The sequence below is a fragment of the Nicotiana tabacum genome, chromosome 8 (assembly GCF_000715075.1).
Source record: "Nicotiana tabacum cultivar K326 chromosome 8, ASM71507v2, whole genome shotgun sequence".
Taxonomy (NCBI): domain Eukaryota; kingdom Viridiplantae; phylum Streptophyta; class Magnoliopsida; order Solanales; family Solanaceae; genus Nicotiana; species Nicotiana tabacum.
Genome location: NC_134087.1, coordinates 34,820,355 through 34,831,564, shown reverse-complemented (window position 1 = coordinate 34,831,564; position 11,210 = coordinate 34,820,355). Strand labels below are relative to the sequence as shown.

At 40.7% G+C, this 11,210-nt stretch overlaps 1 long non-coding RNA gene across 1 annotated transcript; it reads left to right on the top strand.

Moving 5' to 3' along the window:
* The first annotated feature begins 2,247 nt into the window (after positions 1–2,247).
* LOC142162674 (uncharacterized) lies at positions 2,248–4,300 on the top strand. Its single transcript, XR_012693926.1, has 2 exons — positions 2,248–3,056; positions 3,986–4,300. It is a non-coding gene; the product is annotated as an uncharacterized LOC142162674 (long non-coding RNA).
* Positions 4,301–11,210: the final 6,910 nt, after the last annotated feature.

The window sequence follows — 11,210 nt, the reverse complement described above, 5'->3', positions numbered from 1 at the left end:
AAACAAGAGTCGGGGTAGCTAAAGATACCGTATGAGTTTTATGGGGATAAAAGAAGGTGCCACTGAGAAGGCAGTCAAAATATCAGTTTAGAAGCAACCATACGAGCACAAGGGCATGGAGGTAAGCAACTACGGATGATTACAGGCAAGTAAGGACATCAAAAAAGGTTCGTAATAAGCTCACAACTTTACGAGAGTCAAGGGTTCTCCCTAAATACTACAACAAAAGACTAGATGAGGAGATAAGAAAGAAGGCTTCAACCTAAGCACAATGACCTAAAGAGGAAATGGTCGTGTAACAACAATCTCGTAATAACATTGTAAGCATTCCAAAGGAAAATGGCACTTAACGTGGCTAATGAATGGGGTGTATGAATTCAAAGTAATATTCGATATCATATGGTTATATGAAAACTATGGCAAGTGTGGGCACTAAGATAAGCTAAGTATGGACGTAACAAGGGGGCAGAAAGACCAGGAAAAGTAATAGCTTATGTTGAAAGAAAGCTAAGACGGAACGAAGGAATTATTTTATCAATGATCCAGAGTTAGTATGTTATGGACACACTCAAAAATTTGGAACATTATCCAAGCAGCATATTTGTTGACAATAATACAGCCATAGAAGACTCCGGTATAAGATAAAAGAAAGAATTAAACCAGGGCATAGACAAAGGATTGAATTATTAGAAGATTGCACCATGGATATCCCTCAATGCCTATGAAAGGCTAAAGTAATAACCAATACCATGAGCCACAAATCGAAAGATAGCTTAAGCCTACGTAAAGGCTGATCAGAAGCAAGAGGAAACTAAAGAATGACATCAACTAAGTAATCAGGAGTCTGATTATTGGGCCCAGAAGTTATAGGAATCATGGCTGAGAACATAGCAAAAGCACTCTTAATATTAGAGGTGCAAGAAAGATAGCACAACAAATATATTCTATAACAGCTCTACGATAAAGCCAGTTAGAAGAAGTACCAACCTCATAAGAAGTCAGTACGAAGCTCCTACCGGATTGTGTATGTACCAGAAGTGCGAGTATTATAATAGAGCTTCAAGTTATGGACGTGAATTACACCTAGGTGGAAGGGAGGTTATGAAAGAGATAGAAGATACGATACGAGAGTAAGCTGGGATTTGGTAATATACCTTAGCAACGATAAATTAAAGTAAGAGTTATGGCAGTAAATTCATACGGATGGCTAAACGGACCTATGTAATGAGATATAGCAATATTCGTGAATTCAACAAAGAACCAAGCAAAGAACTTCAGTATACTCACATATGCCCAAAGGGACATCTTATCAAGCTCTATGACGCCTAGATATTGGCTAAAGACTAGGAAATAAGAAGATAAGAGTTGCATAAGCGTGCATAAAAGTTCAGAGTCGTACTGACTGCATAATGAAAGGCAGCAACAGTTACGAGGTTGGAAGGATTCCGACCATAATCCATGGTGTGAGAAAGAGGCCTAAAGGGGGGAATGCCCTGGCCTTTGGATTTATTCACAGAATAGTCGCCTAGACGGCAAGGAGATTACTAAAGTATTCGGAAGACATAAGTTATGAAAATGATAAGTGCACCAGTCAACATTCGAGGACGAATGTTCCAAAAGGGGGGAATGATGTTACACTCCATGTTTTCATACATGAAAACACACCATGAGTAAATAGATATAAGCTCGTGAATGAGATTATTATTGAGTTTTTAAGTATTATGTTATTTCAAACAAGTTATAAGTAAATTCGTAAAGGTGAGAGGGTAAGCAAATCAAAGAAAATAAATTTTCGTCCAAATTTGGCATGTTGGGATAAAATACGGGTCGAGCGATAATACCCGATAATTATAAACCAGTACGATGTAAGGTACCACATGACCATGATAGTAAAGTATATAAAGTGTATTAAAAGGGAGTAGTATTTTAACTAATTTGAGATAATTGGTTAATTATTCATTTAAGTGGGTAAGTGTAGGAATTGTCTTGTCCACGTGGGACTATGACAACTAAACTAAACTATGACTAATATGTGTGCTACGTTGGTGTCATACTTTGGGAGCAAGAAGTATTGCTAAGTATTAACTATAAATGGGGCCTACCAACCAAGACACTTAAAGAATGCATTTTGAAACTAGAGCAATCATTTTTGAAACTCAAGCCTTTGGATTTAGGCTTGCTAAGAACGGTGGAACTCACCATTTTTCAAAGACCTCTTTATCTTAGAATTTTTTTTATGGGAGATATCATATGACCATGGTAGTGTAATATATAAAGTATATATGAAGTATTTTGAAAATAAATAGAATTTTAAGTAATTTTGGGTAATTTTTAAGCTATGCGGGTGATTGATTAATTACCGGGTAATAGGACACTACCTAATTACCTTATAAGCAGATAATGATTACCAAATCCCTATCCCACGTGGCAGCAAGGCCTTGACCATATTCATGACTCTTAAGATGGCATATATAAGTGGCAACTTATCTTTTTGATGTCTTGTGGAAGATATTTTTCAAATATTTATTAGTAGACAATTCTTATCTATTAGGTAGTTTCTGTAGATGGAAGTATCTTTATTTAGAATAGTATATTAATCAAGTCAAGCCATTCCAAGAATTTATGACGATCAACAGTGGAGGACTTTCTTTCTGGAATTACCACTAGATTTAATAGACCCATTGAAATTTGTCATGGAAAAGCAACTTAACAAACTCAAAGAATTCACCTTCCACTTCCTTGCACGTATCATAGATATGTTCGGACAAAATGTTCTGGCAATTTGCAATCTGTTAAACTCATGAAATCTGGTGAAAAACAATTGTCAAGATTGGAAGGTCAAGCTTAAGCAGTTGAGAATCAGTTGGGACAGAGTTGAGGAAGATTCTTGCCCGCTGAATGGACAAAAGTAGTAAAAGGAAAAGTGTTGTGGAAAACGTAAGCTTCAGTATTGGATATAGTTCATTCATCCTGAACAACTGAAGTTGTTAGTACGCCATGAACAACTATCGGTCTTCTAGCTTTACGTGAGAGTTCATGTTGAATTAAGCTCAAAGGTATGTTAAGGCTATCCCTTCTTTCTTTTGGCATGATCCATACGATATGAACGAAACGTGCAGATGCACAAATTCCATAAGTGACTCTACTCATAGAAGTAATAGAAATATCTATGTTCTTTATTCCCATGTGTCATAATATTTTATCATCAGTTCATGGGTCTTAGAAAAATACAAAAGTTAAAAAAAGTTTACTTATGATATTACTCAGAGGCAAAATGGTTTTATGATATTCCGAATAATTTTATTGACGTACTTTTTATGCACTGCATTCATGTGCACTGACCCATGACCAGATGGAGTTATATACGCATATATATGTAAATATATGTATATGGGATATGGGAAAAGGTTATGGCGTTATATACGCACCACCACCTGATCAGCTGGTATATGATGATGATGTTGCCCACAGTGGCTAAATTATGATTCAAACGGCGTTATATACGCATATATGGGTATGTATTCAAATGGCGTTATATACGCATGTATATGTATGTATTCAAACGGTGTTATATACGCATGTATATATATGTATTCAAACGGTGTTATATACGCGTATATATGTATGTATATATATATGTATTTGGGATATGAGAAAGGTTATAACGTTATATATGCACCACCACCTGATCAGCTGGTATACGATGATGATTTTGCTCACAATGGCTGATATGATATGATGGGATGCCCTCAGAGGCTGATGATGTTATGAAACACATACCTATGCACGACATGACATTCATACGCATATGCATGATGCTGAAAGTAATTTATGATTTACAAAGTTATTCAGACATACGAGTTGAGTCATGTACTCCATATGTCTTCTATGTCTCATATGTATTTATTTATGTGCCTTACATACTCGGTACATTATTCGTACTAACGTCCCTTTTGCCTGGGGACACTGCGTTTTATGCCCGCAGGTCCTGATAGACAGGTCGAGAGCCTTCCAAGTAGGCTATCAGCTCAGCGGAAGATGTTGATGCGTTCCATTTGCTTCGGAGCTGCGTATTTGGTTAGTATGATTTAGACATCTATTGTTTGGTATGGCGGGACTCTGTTCCGACCTTTGTGACATTTATGTACTCTTAGAGGCTTGTAGACATATGTCGTGTACGTGGAAGATTGTACGACCTTGTACGGCCTATGTTTGAGTTTATAACTGATTATGTTAGCCTATTAGGCCCATATGTCACATGTATATAATGATGTAATAATAAAGGTACATTACGTTGGTACTCAGTCAAGTAAGGTACTGGGTGCCCGTCGCGGCCCATCGGTTTGGGTCGTGATAGGTTCCTTCTATTGATTTTGTGCCCATTGTTCGTGAGTTTCCTGAGGTATTCCCTTCAGACCTGCCGGGTATTCCACTCAACAGGATATTGATTTTTGCATTGATTTGGCTCCGGGCACTCAGCCCATTTCTATCCCGCCGTATCGTATGGCCCCGCCTGAGTTGAAAAAGTTGAAGGAGCAGTTGTAGGACTTGCTTGAGAAAGGTTTCATTAGGCCAAGTGTTTCTCCTTGAGGTGTGCCGGTGTTGTTTGTTAAGAAGAAGGACAGTTCGATGAGAATGTGTATTGATTACCAACAATTGAACAAAGTTACAATCAAGAATAAGTACCCACTGCTGAGGATTGATGATTTGTTTGATCAGCTTCAGGGTGCCAAGGTATTTTCGAATATCGACTTGAGATCTGGCTTCCATCAGTTGAGGATTAGGGCATCCGATGTCCCTAAGACAGCTTTCCGCACTTGGTACGGACATTATGAGTTCTTGATAATGTCATTCGGGTTGAAAAATGTCCCAACAGCTTTTATGGATTTGATGAACCGAGTGTTCAGGCCTTATTTGTATTCGTTCATGATAGTCTTCATTGATGATATTTTGATGTATTCCCGCAGCCGGGGAGGAGCACGAGCAACATCTTAGAGTGGTTCTTCAGACCTTGAGGGATAGTCAGTTATATGCTAAATTCTCAAAGTGCGAGTTCTGGTTGAGTTCAGTTGCATTTATGGGTCATGTGGTATCAGCAAAGGGTATTCATGTTGATCCAAAGAAGATTGAGGCAGTCAAGAACTGGCATAGACCAGCATCAGCTACAAAGATTCGGAGTTTCTTGGGATTGGCATGCTACTATTGTCGGTTCGTGGAGGGGTTTTCATCTACCGCAGTCCCGATGACCAGGTTGACCAAGAAGGGTTCCTAGTTCAGATGGTCGGACGAGTGTGAGGTGAACTTTCAGAAGCTCAAGACAGCTTTGACTACGACACCGATGTTAGTTTTGCCCATAGGTTCAGGGCCTTATATAGTTTATTGTGATGCATCTCGTATCAGACTTGGTGCAGTGTTGATGTAGGGTGGGAAGGTCATTGCCTATGCTTCGTGGCAGTTGAAAATTCATGAGAAGAACTATTCGGTTCATGATTTGGAGTTGGCAGCCATTGTTCATGCGTTGAAGATTTGGAGGCATTATCTATATAGCGACATGTGAGGTGTTCACGTATCACAAGAGTCTTCAGTATCTGTTCAAGCAAAAGGAGTTGAATTTGAGGTAGATGAGGTGGTTAGAGTTGTTCAAAGATTATGATATCATTATCTTATATCATCCGGGAAAGGCCAATGTGGTGACCGATGCTTTGAGTAGGAAGTCAACCAGTACAGGAAGTCTTGCTTATATTCCGGTCGGTGAGAGACCACTTGCTTTGGATGTTCAGGCTTTGGCCAATCAGTTCGTGAGGTTGGATGTTTCTAAGCCCAGCCGTGTGTTAGCTTCCAAAGTCGCTCGTTCTTCATTATTGGAGCGTATCCGATATCGGTCGTATGATGATCCCCATTTGTGTGTCCTTAGAGAGACGGTGCAATGCCGAGGTGCCAAGTAGGTTACCTTAGATGATGATGGAGTTTTGAGACTGCAGGGTCGAGTTTGTGTGACTAATGTGGATGGGCTCCGAGAGTTGATTTTAGAGGAGGTCCATAGCTCCCGGTACTCTATTCATCCAGGCGCCGCGAAGATATATCAGGGATATTGTTCCCTTATGTTTGTCTGATATTATTGTTCCCTTGCCAGAATATTGTTGAGATATTATTGTTCCCTTGACGGGATATTGTTGATATATTATTGTTCCCTTGCCGGGATAGTGTTGAGATATCATTGTTCCCTTGCTGGGATTCCTTGCAATTATTGTTGGCTTGTAAATGGGAGCGGGTGGTACGCCTACCATAAGATATAATGAAATGGGAGCCGGTGGTACGCCTACCATAAGATATAATGAAATGGAAGCGGGTGGTACGCCTATCACAAGATATAATGAAATGGGAGCGGGTGGTACGCCTACCACAAGATATAATGAAATGGGAGCGGGTGGTACGCCTATCACAAGATATAATAAAATGGGAGCGGGTGGTACGCCTGCCACGAGATACAGGAAATGGGATCGGGTTGCACGCTTGCAACAAGATGTGAAAAATAAAGTGAAATCTGCCTTTGCATTCCTTATTCTTGTTAGTGGTTGGATTTTGATTCCTTTATAATCCTCTTGATATTCTGTTTTACCTGTTATTCCCCAACGCATGTTTCCCCCTCCCATCTTTACTTGTTTATTTCTGTGTTTTCTTTCCCGCTCTATATATTTGAACTGCACAGGTTTATCTGGAGTCTGGTCCTAGCCTCGTCACTACCTCGCCGGGGTTAGGCCAGACACTTACCAGCACATGGGGTCAGTTGTGTTGATGCTACACTCTGCACTCTGTGCAAATACCGGAGCAGCATTGGGACAGTAGCACTTGGGGAGCCAGCCTTCAGTCCATCTAGAGATCCCAAGGTAGTCGTACAGGCGTCCGCGGGCCCGGTGTTCTCTTCTATCCATTTATATGTTATGTTTTCACTTGTTTCCGAGATAGACTGTATTTCCTTTTTCAGACATTTGTATGTAGTACTCATAGACAGTCCGTTAATATTGTGACACCAGATTTCGGGTAGAGGAGTATATTGGCATTGTAGTACTGATTTTGATCATTTGTAGCTGTTTAAGTCTTCCGCTTATTTTGTTATTGTTAATCTTTAAATTGTTGATTACTTGTTAATTCAAGTTTATAAAAGGATTAAAATGAAAGAGTTAGAATTTCTATATTTCGTGGCTTGCCTAACTTCTACGAGTAGGAGCCATCATGACTCCCGAGGGTGGAAAATCCGGGTCGTGACATCAGAGAATGGTGGCCTATGAGGAAATTGATTCCGAAGCAGAGTTTTGTAGATAGAGACCTCTTGCCTCACAACCCTAATGTGAGAAAGCAGTTTAGAGAGAGAGAGAGAGAGGGGGTTGGGAGTACTTCTTAAACCTATGTGAGGATGAAAATGAGCACCTGGTCAAGGAATTCTACACCAATGTTGCCCACATCAAGAAGGGCACCAAAGTGACCAATGTGCGGAATTTGAAAGTAATATTTGACGGGAAAGGAATAAATGACTACTTGGTCTTCGATAAGGAGGATGAATCACTGTATCTGACAAAGATGGAATTAGGTGAGGAGGTCCGTCCTTGGTTGGCACAGTACTTGGCAATCCCAGGTACCACCCCTGATTGGTTGAATGCGGGAGTGAAAATCTTACGGAGAAGTTTGAATTTCGAGGCTAAGGGGTGGGAGACATTCGTGTGCAGTAGACTGGACCCCACTACCCACGACAACTCACTCCCTCTTCACCGGGCAGTACTGGTAGCATCAATTATGGCACGGTACCCGATTAACATCGGGAATATGATGTCTCGGGTGATTACACAGGTAGTAAGTGAAGGTGATAGAAACTACCCTTTCCCCAGCTTCTTGACCATGTACTTCACGGACCTAAAGGTAGAGAAGCGGAACTTGGATATCAAAGTGAAAGCAAAGGCCCCGTTCTCATGGTACAACATGTAGGGTGATGACAACCCTAAAAGTAAGAACTAAAGGGAACAACCACTATTGCAACTGGCCAGTCTGAAGAGCCAGTAGTGGTAGTGGCTCCTACTCAGCCTTCTTCCACCCCAGCGGACATGCCCCTTGGTCCATCCACTTCAGTAGTTCCAGACATACCCTCTACCCTGGCCTCCCTAGTGACTACCCACCGTCTGAGCCAGGCCCTTCTTAGCATCAACAACTAGATGCAGACAGCTTCCTCTAAGTTGTCTGTCCTTACTACTACAGTGGCATCTCAGTTGGCACCTCCACCTACACAGGTCCCACAGTCTATTGAAGACGCCCTCAATGATATTCTGGACAACAAGAGAAAATCCTTGACATTCAGAAAGTTCTCACGGACGCTGTGGATTCTCATGGGAAAGCTTTTAAGGAGCTTGCTAGGGAGGCCAAGAAGATGAGAAAGACTTGGACTTCCAAAGAGTCCGTGAAGGAGTTGAGGGTTGAGGTTGAAAGGTTGAAGGCAGATCACCTGCCTTTGGATTTATTGCTAGATGACCTGGTGCCAGCAGCCCATCCCTAGCCAGTGCAGTCGGAGAGGACTCACAAGAAGAAGAAGGTGATTCCCCATGTAGATGACGGAGTCATACAATTGGAGGACCCGCAGGGAGATTCCTCCAGCTAGCCCCAGGAGTTAGCCCATGCCTCGGTCTAGGTCCAGGTCCCAGCAGCAGAGCAATAGGTCATAGGGAGCCAGTCTCAGGTTCCCGAGCTTACAGAGGACCCAGGGACCACTCAGGATCTCATGCAGATAGATGGGTAATAGGGAGTTTCTGTATCCTCTTCCCTCTTATTTTTGGTGCTTATTTTGCTTAGTTGACATTGAGGACAATGCCATCGTTCATTTGAGGGGGTAGGGCCTACTTTGGTTTGATTTGGATGACTGTATATATTTAACAGATTTTATGCTTTCTTTATTTTTCATCTTTGGTATGTATATAATTTCAGCACTTCATTACATTTTCTGTACTTTTTACTTTGGATATGTATATAAAAGTTATGTTACATTGTATATATTCATCTCCCTTATTATATATTCGATTAAACCCCCCTCTTGTAAATATTCATTTTACTTTCCGCAATTTTTTCTTTCTTAGCTTCTTATTTGTGTTCGTAGCTTTTTGTTTCGGATTTTTGCAATAAGCCTTTGATTTTCTTAATGTCATGATTCTTTCCAAAGGTGGAGTTTGTGTGAACCGGGTGACTCTTCCCAATGATGGATGGCGTGACAACCTTCTTAAGAGTTTGAGTCCATTTTTCTTTTTTGCTTTTTAGTAGTTAGTGTGAGCACGTGATTTTTGCTTTATGGAAACTACTCCAAAAGAAATTGGAAAAGAAATAAAACAAGTTACCCCCGGGTACAATTTTGAGGATTTATGTGACATTTTGATAATTGTTCTGTCCGTAAATGGTCGCCTCGCTATAGTTAAAAAATACAAAAATACATGCTGCAGGCATTTAGGAATAATTGGTACATTTAGGAATTAGTTAATTATACTTTGGTTGTTTAAAAGCGAAAATAACAAAATACGCATTTTTGTTGTCATCGTAATTTTATTAAAATGTTTTAATTCATGTGATATTTGTTGTTAGGTATTAATTAATACTTGTATGTTTAATCTTGGTTTTTAGGAATTTTGTTTAGTTGTAAAGAAGGAAAATACCGGATTTGGGCCAAAATTTAAATGAAAATTAGGCCCAAACAAATTTGCAATGACCCAGTCCAAACCAGGTCTTCTGAGAGACGCCCCAAACGACGCTGTATTGGCATCACCCTTCTGAGCTATTGATTGATTCAGAGGAACGACCCAGATCAGGCCAATCACTTACCCAAACGACACCGTATAGGGCTGTCTAATCTCAACCATTAACCCAATCCCATCCAACGGCCTCAGGCCATTCCCATATGACCGACCCGTTTAAACCCGGACCAGCCTGACCTCCTTTTAGGTAGAACGACACCGTTCCTCATTAAGTGAAAGATCCTGGCCCTCGATCTCACTTCATCCAACGGCCAGGATCTAACCACCCACTACGTATATAAACTCAAACCCTTACCCCACGCTCCCATCCAAACACCCCCCCTTCATCGTCCCAAACCCAAACCCAAACCTAGACCTCCCAAACCCTAGCCGCCCTAAGCTTCCTTCGCTTGAAACCCGGCGGTATCTACGCCGCCGGTCACCCCTCTAACACCATAGCACCTCCTTCACTCCCTGAACCCAAATCTGTTACCCCCTAACCTCGAATCATCCCCCTTCATCTCGAATATTGATTTGAAGATCCGAGCAAAACGCCGATATGCACCAACCCACCCCGGATTCATACCAGCCACTACCCTGCCCTCACTCGGGACCAAACCAAGCTTGGTTTGGTCCGAATCTACCCACAAATCCCAAAACCCCAAATCTGACTGTTCGAACCCTAGAACACAAGAATTTTTGGAATCCGATCAGATTAAACGGAAGATTGGGGTCTAATAGACCTTAATCGAAGTGTTCTCAGTCGAGAACACCTCGATTAAGATCTGTGCAACCTCAAATGGACAAATCCATCTCGGGCCTGGGTCGTCTGTGTTTAAGCTTTTTAGAGTGAGTTCATTTTTCCTTTTCTGTTGTTGTTTTAGTATTATTTTAGTTTATCAGCATGGTTAATTAGTTTGTTTGTTATTTCTGGGATTTTCTGTCAGTTGTTCTCCATCTCCTTAAGACCTTTTATTCGGTCGATTGTTATTCTGTGTATGGTTGAATACGTATAGTGATATACATACTTCAATTTGATTAATATCGTCGAATCGATAATGCCTGTAGTTTCCCTGTGTCATGCAAAATTGTCAAAGACAGTTGATGCCCTATTTGTGTTGTTTGTTTGGTCGACTGTTTGTTATATGTTATAATTAGTGTAGTCAATTAGATAAATGATGTCGATTAGTTTCATAAGACTGAATGTACAAAGATTCTGATTTGTATAGCTTCATATGACTGATCGAATCATTATCGTTTACTTGATTGCTTGACATTATCTGTGAATGGATTGTAGCTGCACTATAATAGCTAGAATTCAGTTTGGGGCAGCTTGAATTTGAACTTGCAGAAGTTCAAAATGTCCTACTGCTGCAGTGGGGTAATACCGTAATATTAGGAGCTAACAGGGGTAGTTTAAGGGTGGGAAAAGATCAGAAATGGTTAGTT